Source organism: Falco punctatus (assembly GCF_963210335.1).
Source record: "Falco punctatus genome assembly, chromosome: 3".
In the NCBI taxonomy this organism is placed as follows: Eukaryota; Metazoa; Chordata; class Aves; order Falconiformes; family Falconidae; genus Falco; species Falco punctatus.
This window is the reverse complement of record NC_137582.1, coordinates 81,687,156-81,705,671: the sequence shown is the minus strand read 5'-3', so window position 1 is coordinate 81,705,671 and position 18,516 is coordinate 81,687,156. Positions and strand designations below refer to the sequence as shown.

Sequence of the window (18,516 nt, the reverse complement as noted above, 5' to 3'; positions counted from 1 at the left end):
CCTGTGTAATCTCACTCTCTAGCCCGTGCTTGTGTGGAGAGGTCTAAGTGTCAACAACCTGAGAAGGGGCCACAGTGAGTGCCAACAACTGGACAGCATGGTACACAGACATTGCCTGGCAAATTTCAGCCCTGTGCGTATGCACGCACATGCATATGCATAATTCACTTCAAGTTGGACTAGCTGGCAAGCAGAAGATCCACATCTGGAATGACTTAAGGCCTGAGCCAGTGACTGGGTAAGGGTTCCCCAGCCAAAGCGTGGGTATCGGGCAGGCGGAGAGGCTGTACTAAGGTCTGAAGGATTTGTGAACCTGCTGTGTTTGTAAGCCTAGAGAGTGACAGTGTGTGTGTATGCTTGCATTGGTGAACTTCAAGCCTGATAAACTGGGAGGAGGAACAGGACACAGCCAGCTACCTGTACTTACATTTATGCAAGAGCAGTTTTGTTTATGCAGGTGCCACTAAAGGCACCGTTTGGTCTGCTTCTGTCTATGGGGCTGGCCCTGCTAGTGCCGCACATACTGGATGTGTGTGTGTATCTGCATGTCTGGAGCACATGGCCAGTCTCTCTACTTGCCAGACCTGAAAATGGAAGAGCATCAACCACAGCCATTATACTGGGACTGAAGAAACCTCCTAGGATTTGGAGGGGAGGGGAATTTCCTGCATCCCAGAGGCTACTGGATTCCTCAGCTCCCTTAACAGTCCCTATGTTGGGTCATATAATACCTACAAATTGAGGTGAAAATGAGTGCTAAGAGGCACACATCTTCCATCTCTGATGGAGCCCATCTACCTGATGTAGTTTTTTTTTTAGCTCAGTTGGCTCAGTCAGCATGAGGGAGTCCCAGGTTTTGGAGGGAAGCCCAGTGTGGCCCAGGAAGCACGAGTGACTAGCTCTGTTCATGAAGGAAATAAGATTAGGGCTGGGGCCTATGAGCCTCAAGGGTGAAGTGGAAGACTTGGCAGACCTGCTTCTGGCAAGAGCTGTTAGCTGATACCTGGTGGTTTCAACACTCACTCCTTAGTCCCTCGTCATTTCAGATGGGCCAGGATCAGGCTGAATAACTATACCTTCAGCAGGAAAAGAACATTCAAGGGCTGGAGGTAATATGATTTGTACTGTTAGATAACTTGACTCTTAACCTTGTTATTTTCTGATCCAGGCTTCATAGTATTAATGACTAGCAAACAACAGAAAACCAGGAAGAGGGCTGAAGGAGAGAAGTATGCAGCAGTAAGTTTTTTGCTTATTCTTTTCTAAATTGCTTAGCTACCATGGAGATAAACATAGCACGTATACTAAGAGGAACTACTGTAATTCCTGCACATGTCATTTTAATGTAGTGTGTACATGTAATCAAGCTTTAAATACAAAATATTTTAGGAGAAACTGAATTTAGGAATTCTGAACTTCAGATCTGCAAACTGTATTGCCTTTCAAAAACATGAGATTTGAGACCAAGGGCTGTCTCTCCATATTTGAGGTTTTGAAATTAATCTTGGAGATTTTTTGTCTGCATGTTGCTACAATAATTTTATTCTATGGGGTTTGTTCTGTGTTTTATTCTCTTCTGTTTCGGTAAGGCTTAAGCAGCTGAGAAAACAGGGGTGTAGTGGCAAATTAATAACAATTTCTTTGGTATTTGATTATTCTTTCCATAGGAAACTCTTCCAGAAGGAGAATATCTATGCTCAACATCTCTGGTCTGGTTCCACAGCTGCAAGGAGTATATTTGAATGTATAGACTGCTGTTCTTGTTTGAATTAGTGCCTCCAGAAGACTAAATAGGAATATACTTCTTTTGGAGGCTGGACCTAGCATAGCTTTGTAAAACCACAGACCCCCTGGTTCCCTGCATGCACTCTGTTCCCTACAGAGAAGAGGGCAGAAAGCCCAGTGCCTGGAGAGCCTCTCTAGCTTATATGTTGAGGAGAGGCATGTCCTTTAAGCCCTGCTCTCAAAGTCTGTCATGACTTCACCCAGGTTGGAGAAAAACATCTAACCTGCAGTCAATATTCATAACTTTGAATCACCTCTGGCCAGTTTTACTTAAGAAATACAAAACTGCCTCTGGGGTCCTATGCACCTATGCATAGGACCTACTCTGGCTTCCCTTATCATCTTGATAAAATCTGAACACTCTGCTAAACCAGTACTATACTATTGGGATACCAGCTAGTCTGAGAGCAGGGAAAAGTTTACAGCCCCTTCTGATAGCAGTGTTCCACTTCACACTGAAGTGGAAGCTGATGAACTGGTGAACTGAACATTCATCAGTTGAGGAAGACACTGAGTTTGGCCAGTGTTGTGGTTAAAGCACTCTGCTGTGATAAAGGACGTGCAGGGACTCATAGCTTGAGATGATGACATGAACAGAAGCAGATTTACGTGAAAGCACCACAAGAAACACTAGAGCACAGGTTGGAAGAATGGCAGGCATCAATAGTCAATGACATCTGTGACAGAAATAAAATCGGTAGCAGCTAAGGAAAGTGCTGCTTACACCAAGCAACAGTGCAACTGACTCAGGAGACGACCTGCACTCTGACAGCAGAAGGGTGGCAGCATAGTTATAGCACATCGGTTGTCCCTTTCCTCATCCTGGAATTCCAACAGGAAGACAGACTGCACCCACAAGATACCCAACATGAGGAAATAAAAGAAAATGGGCAGTCACCTTGCATAACTTTTTTTTTTGGAGGCTATCATAAGCAAGGTCCTGAGACAAAAGATTATGCTCCAATAACTGGTGACTCCTGAAGAGTACAAAATAACTGCCCCAAAGCAGTTGTTACCAGCAAAGAGATTCAGAAGACATAGTGAAGATTCAGTAGCTGGCACCTCTCATCCTCCATGTTGTGCACAAATGACCCATCCCAAGCTGCTAACACCACATGTCTTGATGTTTATGAGTAAAACTGAGGAAAGAATGATTGGATGAATGGAGAGTAAGTTTTGTTTAAAATAAGTATCATCTTTCCTTCTCATAAGGTCTTGTACTGATTTTCATTACCTTAACTTGAAATAGTTCCAGTCTTGTTTTGTGAATATATTATTGTTGTCTAAGGTATTCAGCAGCTTCTAGGCAAGTGCTCTACAAAAGAACCTATAGTTGCTACAAATCTCTGACAGGTTGAGATGCTGAGGGTTTTTCATCCCAGAATACCCTGTATCAAGGCTATTCCAGCATTTTATTTTATTTTTTTTTAGGGGGAGGGGTGTGGTGGGACACGTAACATCCAGCAAAACAAAGGAAGGTGAATATGCATGTGCAAAGGGTTGGATTGGGGGAGCAAGGAGTGAGCATTGCTACTGCAGTTCTATTTCCTCTACTCTTGCTGCAAAAGTTTAAAATAATCTCTGGTCCCTCCCTCATTCACACACATTTATCATGTCCCATAATGTGCTTGGTCCAGAGAAAGCCTTCTGCTATCAGCAGGATACTTGCAGTCCGTATTAGCCTGTGAGCTGCCACTTGAGAAACTGATATGGTGAGAATGTTCAAGAAGAGCTTTAGATCCAGATTTCTACGGGCAGAGAAACACCATCACTGCAGTATTGCCTCTGATATCAACTTCACAGTTCTATAAAGGAGATGACAGCAGTGCTTTCTCTACTCACTGTGGTCTCCTTCCTCTTCAGCTCCTGTCTATATACTACATGAGATCATCTCTACGGATGTTTACAGAGTATGAAGCATCAGCATATAAATGTTGGCACTTTTAGCCAAAATTTTTAGGACTTGGGCATCAAGCAAACAGGACTTTTGAGAATCTAAAGTTTGAATCTAGGCACCAGGAGGGACAATTTGACAACACTTAAATGCATAACTCCTGTAAATCTTGCCCCATTAAAATTAACAAGACCACCTTCCTTCCCACACTTTGACCGTCTCAGGTCATCTGCTTACTCCCAGACCATGTTCCGCTTATGAAACAAGAAGAGAGGCCAAGGTGAAACATACAAATATTTTCATGCTTAACACAAATGCAGTACTACTAACCCTGTAATTCAGAATACAGATGGAAATAACTCGTTTTTACTTGAGCACAAAGAAGTTTAAATAGCATCTCTAGTTCCAATGGTTAGCTATTTCATTGCACTTCCGCTGTGTAAGCAAACATGCAAAGGGAACACTGGAGGCTGTAGCTGTAGAAGTCAATGAATGTAACACAGTAACTTATTCCAATACTAAGTATCTGTAATGTTATGAATCCCTAACTCACCTTTGTAACAGTCACTAGCTTTGATGTAAAGAATAATTTGCTAGGAGCATGTCTCTGGTTTGTGATAGAAACCAAGTGTGGATTACAGCCATAAGCATTTTAATACAATGTGTACAGAAACAGTAAAACAATCCAAGCAAGTAATGTTACCTATGGACAACCAAACACATAAGCAAAAAAGTAAACATATAATAAGCAACACACAGACAAATATCAATAACTCTACTGGAAACGGGGTAGAAATCCCAGATCAAAAGCTGACTACAGAGATTCTCATCTCTGCTTAAGCAGACACTACCCCTTTCTGTTTAATAAGATGGATTAAGAGTTTTATTATCTGGTCTGGAGAAATGCTAAGACTAACATCTGGGATATAGCTAGCTGATTATGGTTATTCTTGTCTGCACCTTCCTACTACACCTTGGCCAGAGAAAACCAGATTCAAATGGGGGATTTATAGCTTAGGATGCCACCCACAGACTAGGCCCCAGGAGGAGAGGGGGACACTGTGGAGGCCCCCAAGTGAAAGCCATCGGGGGAGAGTTTTGTGGTGTCTGTCTTGCCCATCTGAGCACAGAGAAAAAGGGTTTCTGCTGTGTGGGGCTGAAAGGCCTCAGTTTCATCCGCCATGTGCCTGGTGTTTGTCTTCAGAGAGGAAAGACTAAGAGGGCAAGAGAGATCTTACTCTCTGTTAGCTCTAGAAAGGCCTTGAGAGGACTTCATCCTTTGGGTTTGTTAATCTCCCTCAGGAGATGCAAGCTCTGGCAGTCCCCAGGGTAGAAACTTCTCCCTGAAAACACCTCCAGAAGGCATCACACAAACTCCTAGAAGGCATCATATTCTGATAGCCCTCTCAAATTGGATCTAATCCTGTGCCCTGTATAGTCACAGATGTGCTGGAGGCTGCTCTCTTAGTCCTAAAGGTCTGTCTCCTACTTTAAGGGAAAACTTCTTCCCTTGTAGAAGTCATCTTGCTTTCTGATGCCTGCCTAATTCTGTTGAAAGCAAGGAGAACAATTCCTTCTTCAAGCTGTGTGGTTACCTTGAATGCCAGGAGCAAAAATGATCAGAATTTTCCTTCTCTAAACCCATGAAAAGTGACACATCAGTATCCTGTGCAGGGCCTTTCACAGAGAAACAGTGGAATGCAGGCAGTGGGATTCGGCCCCCCTCGAGTGGTGTTGTGTTCAAGATCTTGTTTATGTGCAAGGAGGAAGCACACCTCGTATATAAAGACCAAGAAGTTATTGCTAGTAAATCTTAATTGCTGAATTTCTTAATTGAATTGTTGAATTTCAGCTGAATTGCTGAAATCTTAGCAATCTAGTTCAGGAATCATCATTAGTCTGGATCTAATTATTATAGGAAAAAGAATAATAATGCAGGTAGGATACTTATGTACAAGTAAAAAGCCACAGTAATAGCAGTAATACACTCAATTGCGAAGCACGCACATTTTAGTTACTGCCTTTTCCCTGGTGTTATTCTCACATTTCCACTGCTCTTCTGGGTCCAAAGGTCAGTGGTTTCATGCTGGGGTTGCCAGGAGAGGTAACATCACAGCAAGTAGACAACACGTAGAGTCCTTTACCAGGAGAACTATGATGTTTATGTTGATAGTTTTTTTTCTTCCTTTCTTTTTTCTACTATCCTTTCTCTTAGTTTTTTGGGGTTTTGTTTGCTTGTTTTTTAATACACACACGTGTGTGTGTGTATAATACACAAAAAACTGTATATACATACATTGTATATTTGCTAACATGCTTGTACACCTTTCTCTTTCTTCCTTGGTCACAGCTCAAGGTTACATAGCATCATATATACTAAATTCAGATTTCTGTATGTTATATACTATTTGTTTTCTCTTATTCCTAGCCCTAAATCTAGTTTTGTCCAGCTTTGGGTCTGCAGTTTAACTGAGCATTGCTGAAGTGTTTATAGCATGGGGTCTCCAGTGTCAGCCACGTGCCCCATCTCTTCTCACCCCATACCTGTAATCCTCTATGCCACATCTTGTGTCTCCACACGTAAGCCTCTGCTACCATTGCAAACCTCTATTTCTCTACTCAGTACCGTTGTATTAGAGTTGTAAAAATCTCATTCTACCTGGAACAACTACTTGTTACTGCCTCCTATAGCAAACTGTGGTTGTATCACACAAAGATAAACAAAACAGATCACATGTAGATATCTAGGCAGTTAGAAAAATTGCTGCCACATCCAAGCCAAGTAAAATAAAGCTGCAGGCAGGTCAAAAGAAATTAAGACAAAGCAGACCTGACAAGCCTCAGTTCTGAGCCCTTGCAAACTCAGTACAAAGCCTGTGGCATGTTACTAGCAGTGACAGTACGATATTACAGGGCTACAGTTACGCTAACATCATGCCCAAGGAAGAAAGCCATTTGGTAAAGGCAACACAAAGACATTACCTGAGCTCTCAGCACAGTTATGAGAGCTCCATGCATGTGGCCTCTCGATGGCAGTGGGATTGCCTTGTTCCACACAGGGCAAGAGATGCCAAGGAGCAGCAAAACCAAGGCTTTTCCACAAGAGAGAGACACAGGAGCCGAGGATGACCACAGCACAGGCAGGGACGGTGCCCTTTTTGATCAGGGCACAGATCTGCAGCACCCAGACACAGCAGATAGGATATGGCGCTGGTAATAGGCTCTTTCAGTATTCCCAGGAAAAAAGAGATGACAAACCAGGTCCAAGGTAAACCAAGAAAGCTGAGCTATGAGTAGCAGGAGATAAGGCTCAGAGGAAAAGCTACAAGTTAAATGTAATGTCCACACAAAGGAAAAGGCCAGAGGCAGAACTGGAGACCAACTACTTAGAACGCAGATCTAAGATTCAGCCAGGAAATAGATCCAGAGACCAGACTACAGGCAGACAAACCTACAACATAGCTCAAGCAAGAGGTAGTAGCCAAGGTCTGAGCTTAATGGAGCTCCAGGCAAATGAGTGGAGGGTGCATTGATGGAGATCCCAGGTGAAGCTGATACAGTCAGTTCAGGGCTATTAGTGTCTTCAGAGCCCCTGACAAGAGTAAGAGCCAGAGGAGTAAGGAGTATGTTTTTTTCTGTCCTCTGATAGCCTGTCATAGTTAAAGTCTGTTTTAAATGGGTCTAAAGCAAAGACTGAGGAGTAATTGTAGAACTTGTGTAGCTCTGGAAGCTAGAGGCAGGACTTCTTACTGAGACAGAAAGCACTGAAAGTACTCCAAGTGAGAAGAAAAGAGCCTATCACAACCAAGGTGAGCTTACTCTGAAAACTTACATGTGTATGGTATGGGTCTGTGAAGGCATGAAGAGAAGGAAGATGTATATGGATGGTTAGTCTGAGTGGGGGATTTTTTTGTTGATGACAATGTGCCTAAAAGAGAAGACAGAGGCTTTGCAACTTTGCAGAAGTCTGCTAGGTGCAAGTTGCCTCATAAGTGCTGAGTAGTGACATTAGGGATGGGAAAGCAGCTATGAAAGCTGATAAGTTTAAATCTAGCTGTGACTCTCCAAGTTAAGAAGTCAAAAGCTGAGGATGAATGGGAGCTTTCCTTCTCCCCCAGGACCAACTTTGTTCTGTATTTGCTTTGGTGGTGGTTTTCTTTCTTACCAGTGTCCTCTCCCTTTCAGGTCTTTTGCTTCTAGTCCTTTGAGGCCATTCGTGCACCTGGTTTCGTGACCCTCTTGTTTTTGGCCAGTAACTGTGTTCTTAGACTCTGAGTATTTCTCCTTTTCCTTCAGTTTGAAGAAGGTGTTACTAAAGGAAGGAATGCTAAAAAGGCAGAGGTGTAGGGACAGTGATTTACTGTAAGCCTTCAAAGGACACCTTGCCCTTCTTCAAAATGGGTGGCAGTAGTGATGGAAAATATCATGGCAGAGGGTTGATAGGGAAGTAGGTCAGCACTGACATGCAGAGGTGGTAGAGAGAAAAGTGAAGGTGTGCATGGGCTGCCAGCATGGGGAGAGGGCTATTCAGTGGCTGTGTTTCCTGCTGTTGTCTGCAGGAGTCAGATAGCGGGGGAGCTTTTGCCCCACTTGATGGAGTGATTTCCATATGCTGATGAGAGCATATGTCTTGCTTTGCAGAAAGCAAGTGCCTGTGCTCCATGCCCACAGTGCCTCACTGCCATCAAAAAACATGCTGAAGCTGGTGGCTGTTTCTGGAGGAAACTAGTCCACTGAGACAGGAATGGTCTATTCAGGCCTATGTGAGCGTGTATGTAGGCAGAGTGGGCTGCACTTCAGGACTGAATGTGCTGCTTCACCTATAGAGATCTGTAGTAGAGAGCTTCAAATGAATTTGCCTGGAAAGTGAAGACCCTTAAAGCAATGGTAAAGCAAGTCAAGAAGGAGAATGGTAAGTGTTGATGGCAGCTGACAGAGCAGGTTCTCCAGATGCAACACATCTCCATGCAACACCTTGAGGTACCCAGATGGGGAAAGTCCAGGAAAGACAGAAAGAAGGGGAATCTCCACTCAGCCAAAGAGTAAGGACAGACTGCAGTCTCCAGTCAAATGCTCCAAATCTGCAGGTGTGATGTTGTCGGTGATTCTAAACACTCTGTTCAGCTCTGGAGCCCCCAACATATGAAGAACATGGACCTGTTAGAGTGACTCCAGGGGAGGGCTGTGAAGATGATCAGAGGGCTGGAGCACCTCTCCTATGAAGACAGGCTGAGAAAGCTGGAGTTATTCAGCCTGGAGAAGAGAAGGCTCTGGGTAGACCTTATGGCTGCCTTTTGATACTTAAAGGGGGCTTATAGGAAAGATGGGGACAGACATCTGTAGTGATAGGACAAGGGGTAATGGTTTTAAACTAAAAGAAGGTAGATTTAGATTAGATATTAGAAAGAAATTCTTCACTGTGAGGGTGGTGAGGCACTGGAACAAGTTGCCTAGAGAGGTTGTGGGTGCCCCATCCCTGGAAGTGTTCAGGCCAGGCTGGATGGGGCTTTGAGCACCATGGTCTAGTGGAAGATGTCCCTGCTCATGGCAGGGGGGTTGGAACTAGGTGGTCTTTCAAGTCCCTGCCAACCCAAACCATTCTATGATTCTATGATTGCCAGGGTGAAGAGAGGCTCAGAAAGTTTCTTCGGCAGCTACTGCTCTAATATCTTCAGTTTCTCATCCTGTTCTTGACACTTTGTGTTTTGCCTCTGGTCACTTGTGGTCAGGTGCTGGGCCAGCCCATATCCACTCAGCATCTGCTTTTGTACTGCAGAAAACTTCCCCTTGCTGGATTGCAGACCTCCACCACCTCTGCACAGGAGACTAACCTGTCAATGCAATGAAAATATGATTGTTTATTCATGTAAGTAAACATGAGTAAATATGAGAATATAATCCCTGTATTGGCAGCAAGGTGAAACTGTAAGTTGACACACATAACTTTGTGTAAACTCTTTCACTTCAAGTAACTGTGCTCGGAAGCTGCTAAGAACCCAGGTGCTAACTGGTAGAAATACTAAAGAAATTTATCAGATGTAGTTTTTATTCTTTAAGTCAAGAGAAAGAAGAGTGTTTTGAAAGGGACTAAGTGCTAAAGGCAAGGTCAGAGGCATCCACTGCTCTCCCTTTGTCCACAAGTCCGGTCATTTATCATAGAGAGCAATCAGGTTGTTCAGACACAACTGACCTTTGGTAAACCCATGCTGATTCTTCCTAATCACCTTTTTTCTGCACGGGCCCAGAAATATTCTGCAAGGGGCCTTGGTCAATGGTTTGTGCTGTGGAAACAGTGAGGCTGGCCAGTCTCTAGTTCCTGATCCTCACTCTCAGATCCTTGTAGTCATTCTTGACTCTCCTGGTTTCCTCCCCTGCCAGTATCGTTGGCGCTCATGTGGACAAGCAGCAGAGAGTGATAGCCTGAGAGCCTTGGTGGTTCCACTGCAGCATCTTGGATCTGAGCCCCTGGCAAGCAACAGATTGTTCTAGATAGCAAGCCAAGTAGGCAGATGGGGGCTTCTGTCCTCCACAAGTGGAAACCTACCACTACTATCCCTTGCCTCTTCCTCCTGTTGACAATATGTGGTTTATGCTTGGACAACTCTGATGCTTCCCCAGGTATGACATTCTGCTTCTTGCCTGCTGCCATGGCACTGAACCTGTTCTGCAATGGCAGATCTGCAAGTGGAGAAGGAGCTATGCCAGAAGTCAGATAAGTTAATAATACTTAGTTCTGTAAAGATTCTTTCTTGTTTTTCCCTTTGATGCTTCATATTACAAAGAATAAACTCATGCATTTATGCTGCACTGCTACTTGTGGCCAGTTTTGATTCTTCAGTCAAATAACAACAGGAAAGTCAGTCTACGGTTTCCAAAAATACATGCAAATCCTTGAACAGCTGAATGATTTGCTGTCTCCAGCATTAGAGTTGTGGAGTAGGAGAAAAATTATTCTAGACAATACAGGGTCTAAATCTGATGGTTTTTCTCCTGCAGTAAGAAGGCTCTGAATACTTGTCAGAGTGCAAGGAATCACCTTAAAGGCTAGTAAACCAAAAATGCTAAGGATACTGCATAGCATGCTTCAAATCTGGTTGCTCTTGCAACTTTACTTTTCCATTAAAATCAGTTTGTGAAGTTTGGGGATTACTTTTAGTGGTTACTTGCTTCTAATTTAGTTGCTATAAACCAACTGCATAATAAATTATCCACCATGAAATATTGGTGGACTGTTGCAATCATTTCATGTACTATACCTGCTTTTAGGGGCTTTTACAGATTTACCTTTTTTACTAAATGAGTAAGACAGGAAGATTTTAATTTGGATTCCAGGATATGGGGCTGGCCATGAATAAAGTCATGCAAGAAAATCTCTTGAATCTGGATAAACATGGGAGAGACTTAGAGCAAGTAGATTTGGTGTTGAAATTTCCTGGCTTGTTACACAAGTCTTCCCAGTTTGTAGTACCGCATGAACAACAACAAACAAATAAATAAAATGCTGCAGAGCTTACACAGAATGATTTATTATTTTTAAAACCCCAAGACCAGATTTATGGACCTTAAACATAATTAATGCCTGGTAGTGAAAAAAACCCATACAAAACCCAGTCAGTTCTCTTCCCACCAAAGCAGGTGAATTTTTTTCTTGAGGAAACAGGGCTGGTGCAGTCATACCCTGTGCACAGCAGCCATATCCAGTTCTGTTACTGGCTGTATACTGGCAAACTACAGATGCAGTGGCTAGCATTATAATTACTTTTTTACAAGACACCTCAGATAACAAACAATGTTTACAGTGCGTTAGGTTCTGTGGGAAAGCCGTGTTCTGTGTCTGACCAGCGCAGTCTGTCCTGTCTTCCCATTAAACTCCATTTCTAACTCTTTTCCTGGGTGCGGGGCTCCCTGTTCTCTGTGCGTGTGCGGCGATCTGCGTGCAGCAGCTGGGTTGTGGCCAGAGGTCACAGGGGCACCTGTGTTGCAGCAACCAGAGCAAGTGAGAGCATGTGTTGGTGTGCTTGCTCTTCCAGCTGCCTTCTGAGCACTCTGCAATTCTACCTTAAACAGGGCACATTTCCAAAAGGCAAAAATGGGAGGTGGCACTTGTAATCCAAACCTTTCCTCCTTGTCCCTGTCTCCTAGCTGCTATGTCCCAGACAGCCTGTGACCTAATGATTAGGAAACTTTTTGAGGAGACAAGAAGCTACAGTCCTGATTCTTGCACTTTCAGGTAGAAGAAGACATGAGCCTGAGTGCTGAATTATGAGGAAAACTCTCTACCCACTGTTCTAGAAGAATGATGGAATACTTTTCAGTGTCTTTTATTTATTTATTTAAAGAGTGAACTCTACATTTTTGAAAGGAAGAATTTAGGATCATCTTCAACAGAGAATCCAGCTTGAGGATCTTATGTAGAGATGGAGATCTCCCCTGGAAGCCTCCAGAGAAGTATCTGAGAAGATTCAGACTTTGAGTCATATGTGTACTGAATATTCTCTGTCAGCTTACTCTAGGCAGTTTTTAGCTGTTCCAGGTAGGATTAATTTGACTAGAAGGCGATGTTTTAAAATTTAAATATTTACATCTGAGCTAACCAACTTCAGGCTCCATTTCTAACCAGCAGAGATATTGATTCATGTTAGTTTGAAGGAAATACAACAGGTTATCTGTCTGAGCTGGCTGTAGAGTTGTATTTGGATGCACCTTGACTCTCCTCATGTTCTCTGTAGGGAGCCCAGACAGCTCAAAGCATGCTCCTGGGCTCCACAGTGGAAATGAGATACCTCTATTAGACTTGCACAACTGCTTTGGGGAATTTACCCATGCCTTTGTTTTCTGAAAGCAGACTGATTTTACTTGTGCCTACCTTGGGAAGACTGAATTTGTGAAAATATTCAAGGTTGTGAGGAACTGAGATGTTACAGTTATGTTTTGAATAGCAGACTGGAGAATCAGGGAATGTCTCTTTGACCTGTAAAATTCAGTCATTTTTATCTAACAACTAGAAAAAGGTTGTATCATGCTACTGTGGTGATTTCTCTTTCTTCTTCTCTTTCCCTGTTCCCTCCTCCTCCTGCCTTACCCCCAAAATAATTCAGCTTCTAAGTGCATTTGCTCTCTAATCTTGAAGGAGCTGAATGGAATAAATCTGTGTATGTCTGTGTTGAAATCAATTTAGTGGTGTTTTGTGGTATAGATGTAGCTGCTGAAGAAGCTGTTTTGCTGCTTCTTCAGAAAAGTCTTTAAGATCTATGCATTTCTACATTGCAAGGTAAGAAAAAACCCTTTTTTTATTTTTTAAGGTTGTTGACTGAGTTTTAAAAAGATTATGCTATAAGATTGTCTGCAACAGAGCAGGTTACTGGACTAGGAAACCCCGTATCTTTAACCTTGTGTTTCAAGAGAGTGTCATGATTAAAAGTATGGAGAAAATAGAAATGCAAAGAATATTAACAACTTTCAATTTGTAATAACAGAATTGGAACAAAGGCAGCAGCTGAGAAGGTTATACCTAAAATCATAATGATAAAAGTAATAAAATAAAAATTGGCTTCTTCCCATACAGTTTGGGTTCCTGTTTCCTTGCATCTCTTGCTGTGCTGTGGTTGCAAGTTGTTCTATCTTCCATACTTTAAAACTTCTGTAAGCTCTTCCAAGAAAAAGTCACTCCCCAATTGCCTGACCAATAAAACTGCTTATTTTGTTCAGTAATGCTGTTCTGCTGAAGAAGATTTGCATTTCTGGAAAGAGCTAATTCCACAATGGATTAATTCTTTTTGAGTTGCTGCTGAAAGGAAATGTACCTGCAGAGAAACAACTGACTTAAAAATTTCTTGTCTAAGGTTACTTAAGGTCTCAATGTTCATTCCATGCAACTCAACTGTATTGAACAGACCAGTATTTACCTAACTGAGCATACACTAAGCTAAATTACTATGATTTTTATTAAAATGGCAATGCATTAATAAGCACAGTAACCAAATTCTGGTAAAAATTTAAACATAATTCATAAATCAGCAGTTTCAGTTAATCAAATGCCATACAAATGCAACAATTGACTTAACTGGTGAACCACAGAGACTGCATTGTGCCAGTCCTGGGTAATTGCAGATAGATTTCTTGCAGTACCTAGACACAGTGTCTTGGCTGATTTATATCAGTAAATAGCTGTGCTGCTGTCAAAAGTGTTTGGCTCGCTTTCCTCCGCTTCTGAAATCATGCTAGGTATAGGATTTCCTTCAAGAAATGATTAGTGGCTGCACACATAATGTAGGCATAACCTACTGAAACAGCTTTCAAACAAAACTATGTTTGAATCGGTGGCTACATGATCTTTTTAAACACCAAATTTACCTTTAAATAAGTCATAAATTCTATGCCATTCCTCTATTTCTGATTTGTTATGTTAAACAAATGGAAAGTACTTCACCACAGCTTAAAAGAGAAATAACGTGGTCTGCCTTGTTGAGCTTCTAGTTGTTGAAGTGAGTCTCTACAGTAACATGAGTCTCTCATCTCATTCTTCTTCCCCAGACTTTTACAAGTGGGCAAAGGCTTGGGGCTTTAAAGGTCTCTGAGGAAGAGAGACAGAAAGCTACTTTTCTTCCACAGGATCTCTGTTTCTTTAAGTGCCATTGTTCACTTTCATACTGTAGTGATACCTTTGTGCAAATGGTGTTAGAAATCTAAGTTTTTACTTTAGTGCTGCTATAGGCTAGCTCACCTTCTCAGCTTTCAAAAAGGGGCTTAGAGTGCTCTTGCCTCTCAACGCTTCTTCTCAGCTTGTGCTCTGTTGGTGTCAGATTGCCTTGTTGCTGAGTTTTAATTTATCTTTTATGTTCCGTTTTGCTACCTTTGCAAGCAATCTCTACAAATCCTTGCTTCAGTTCTAGGGCAGCCTTTTAAATTGTGTGCTGCTGGTATAGCTTCAGTCTTCCTACCTGCCTTTAGAATGCTTACAACTAGATCACATGAGGAAATGGAGAGGAAAACCACCCTAAAACTGTAAAAATATTGTTTAGAAGGGACCTCTTGGGGGTCTCTACTGCAACCTCCTTCTTGAAACAGGACTGTGGCTGTGCCAGATTAGGTCAGCCATGGCTTTGTGTAAGTCTTGAAAACATTCAAAATCAGAAATACTGGCTGCTCTATGAGTAGCCTGTTTCAGTGCTGCAGTACTCTTCTGGTGACCATCTTTCTCTAATGTGCACGTTGAGCCTCCCAAACTATAAGTCAAATCCATCACCACTTGTCTTATCACCAGCTTCTGCAAAGAAGAGTGTGGCCCATCAGCTTTTAACTGCCGTTTATATAGATGTAGGTTGATGTTAGGGCACTTCTTCACAAGACCAACGAAGTCCAGCTCCTCACATATGCTCTGGGTCCCTGACCATCTTAGCTGTTCTCTGCTGGATCATCTCCAGTTTCTCCATGGGCTTTTTAAACTTAGGGACCTATATCTGCATACAGATGGGAATTCACTAATAGTACCAAGTAGAGAAAGCTAATAACTTCTCTCAGTCTGTTTGTCATGATCTTAATCTGGCGCAGTAAATAATCTGCCTTGTTTACAATAAAACCACACTGCTGGCTTATATTCAACCTGCTATCCCCTGTTACCTCCAGGTCCTCTTCAGCAGGACTGCTGTTCATGCAGTCAGTTTCAATGTTGATTCAGTATTTTGCACTTCTCCTTATTGAATTTCATATTTCTGTTCTCCCTAATGATTAGTTCAGTGTTGAAGTGCTAGACATTTTCACAGTCAGCAAAATTCTCCTTTTATAAAAATATCTATCAACTAGCTGAACATTCACTTTATGATGTCCTCTTTTATGACATGCGTACAAGCATTCTTCAGTTTTCTGGGCTTCTAGCAATAAAGGTGGTTTGCACCTAAAAACCCCTAGACAACCCTACTTCTATACTCTGTCAGAATAAATCCTATGTACAATTACATCACTACTGTTTGCCTTGAGCTAGCTCACATCTGTGTTCCTCACTGAAATGTCTCTTCCCTACTCTATTTTATCACCTGAAACACAATGTTCCTGTTCCTCTCAAATATCAATGGACTAAGCAGAAAAGGTTGTGGTGTACTGCACCTGTACTGACATGCTTCCCAAGAACCAACTGAACAGCTTCTATTGACCCTTGTAGACAGCAGCAATTTTTTGATGGTTCCTAAAGACTTTCTGCCATCAGTTCAAAGTGTCTGTTCATGACTCAACTACATTTCAAACACATCAAGTTTATTTTGAGCCCCATCTGCTACTTTGTTAGCTGTGTACATAGGGGCCACAGAAGTGGCTCCCTGTGGCAACCTAGGAATATTTTCTCTATTCTGTTTATCAGATGGTCTACTCAGTTCATCATAGCGATCCGTTATGAAAGATTTCATTTAGTATAGATGCATGAACCTTGCTTTTCAAAAGTCCAGCAATATTGCAAGAATGCTGGTTTGTAAAAATAGGTGTGAGTGTAAATACGTTATCAAACCCTGATTGTAACTATTTAATTAATAGCAAATATTTAGTGTACGCATGAATTGAAAACAGGTGTTCCCTGCTTTTTAGACATCATTTCCCACTTTCCTGAGTTGTATCTTACTTGCTTTACGGTTATTACAATGGCTGCCACCAACAACTCCCACTTCAGTGTTCTAACTGTGACTCACGTAAGCACCTAATAAATTAGATCAATGGGAAAGCAGATGAGCACATGAAGAGGAGGTGCAAAGTTCATTAGTCATGCAGTCTCCTTTTCTGGGGACTGAATTGTCTGACAGAAAACCATTGTGAGTGGCTTGTGCATCTGTCAAGTCCACCAGATGCTAATCTTACTCTCGCAGTTTTTGTGAAAGCTATTAATCAATATGCATTATTCAGTATTGTAAAACAGGACCTTAATTAAGCAGCCAACTAAAGCAGAAGGAAGAAGGTAACCACCCAATACACAGTGAGTTTCCTCAGACAAATAACACAGATTTTGCCTCTTGAAGTGATATTTAGATCATAATCCATTTTCCCCCCATATATTATATTGCATAATGATACAGTTGAGGACAGGTATTCTGGACCAACAGAGTGAAATGAAGAATGTCCCTGTGCTAGACATTGATTTTGGTTGATCTGCATTAAATAAGGTGCATCAATGTACTAGATCGAAATCAGAAAAGGTACACAGCATTGCACCCTGTCCATATTGCTGTGGGTGAGCCAGCATCTTCATTACGATCTGTGTGATTTCAGGGATTTATAGCATACCTATAATAATTCAGCTAAGGCTGAAACTGTATAATATCTCCATATAGCTTTTCAGGATTTTTTCTCAGTTTATTTTCACAGAAGGGACACCGGTACATTTACATGGGAGCACAGTACATTTAAAAAACCACAACAAACAAACAAAAAGTCCATTTTTTAAAATCTCAGCAGTGCAAAGATGTTTTCTGTATGAAGAATTCTTACTAAACTTGAGAGCAGAAAGGACTGCAACCTACTACAGCCGTTCTCATAAACTGATCTGTTGGTCAGATCAGACTACACAGGTCAGTGATAAAGTGAAAATGAAACCTGAAGACTGTACAAGCACTAGCAAGTGCCAAAGTGAATCTACACTATCCCTTAGCCAGGAAAAAGAACTTAGGAGACCACTTACAACAACCTGTAAGAAATAAAATAATGAACATGAAGGCTTTAAATGAACAGTAAGCAGAGTACAGAAAAAAAACAAATAGAAGAGCTAAGCCCCATGAAGAAGTGTGACACACAGGGGGTTTGGAGTAAAAATGAAAAGTTTAAAGAAGGAGTAAATAATTTAACATCAGTAATTAGAATGCGTAAAAACCTCTCAATTATAAGAACTAAAGCTTCTGCTTTCAGTTTGACAAGCCACTCACCAGTGTCACTGAGAGTTATGGGCACTGATTGGCAGCTATGTCTAAGGCTTTCTGTGCATCACAGTCAGTCAGATTCTGTAAAACCTCTGCATATGGTTTTCATTTGATACAGGTCAGTCTACAGTCTTTAGATTAAATACTTGTTTGTTCTTATATAGCTGGAACTGCTTAAATGGCTTAGCCTTCATCCACAACATTGTCCTTCCACATTCATTTCACCTATCTGTCTGATTGTAGCTTGCATAAGTGGAACTGAGAAGGGCTGGTCCCATGCAGCCAAGAGCCGGTGGACTCCTTACATGCACTCTGCGCAGCCTTTAAAGACCAAGGGAAACTTGAGCCACATGTCAGCCCCTTGGCTCTAAGATGCAGTTATCAGGTATTGTGGAGTTTTTGTTCAAAGTCTTTGGGACACCGTGAAGACAACTGTCACAGCTCATCAGATTAGTTGTTTCTACAATGTTGCTATAATGTAAGGGTGTGTGCTCTGTACCATAGGTCCTTATGTCTAGGTGTTTGAGCTTGGGAGAAAGAGCCAACTCTGACATGTTCTTACTCATATTTCCTATTTCAAGTGGTTGTGGGAACTGCATTTGCATTTTCACAGAGAAAACTAGTTGGGCTTACTCTAAACAAATGAGTCTACATGTGTGTATGCATTTTGAATGGTCAGGGAATTGGCATGGAGCAAACCCTTAAATTAATGGATTGCACAAAGTTCCCTGAAAATATTTTGGATTATCTAGAAAGTCATGATTCAACACACACTGGATCAGAGATTTGGGTCCAGGAATAAAAAAAAATTCCCTGAAATACCACAAATGTGGCTAATCTTGCTGATAGAGCTGAATTACGCTCCGCTCCTTTCTCTATTTAGCAGTGTTTTTGAAGAAAGGTTAGCACATTTACCCCAGTGAAGTTGTCATTTCCAGCAAATGG

The 18,516-nt window shown here is 41.8% G+C and overlaps 1 long non-coding RNA gene across 1 annotated transcript in view; it reads left to right on the top strand.

The window, feature by feature from the left end:
* The window catches only part of LOC308060394, a 46,182-nt gene that overhangs the window by 7,873 nt on the left and 19,793 nt on the right, over positions 1–18,516 (top strand). The window contains exon 2 of the long non-coding RNA XR_013926704.1: positions 23–18,516. This exon is cut by the window's right edge and continues 19,793 nt beyond it. This is a non-coding gene — a long non-coding RNA (uncharacterized lncRNA). The remainder of the gene's footprint in view (positions 1–22) is intronic.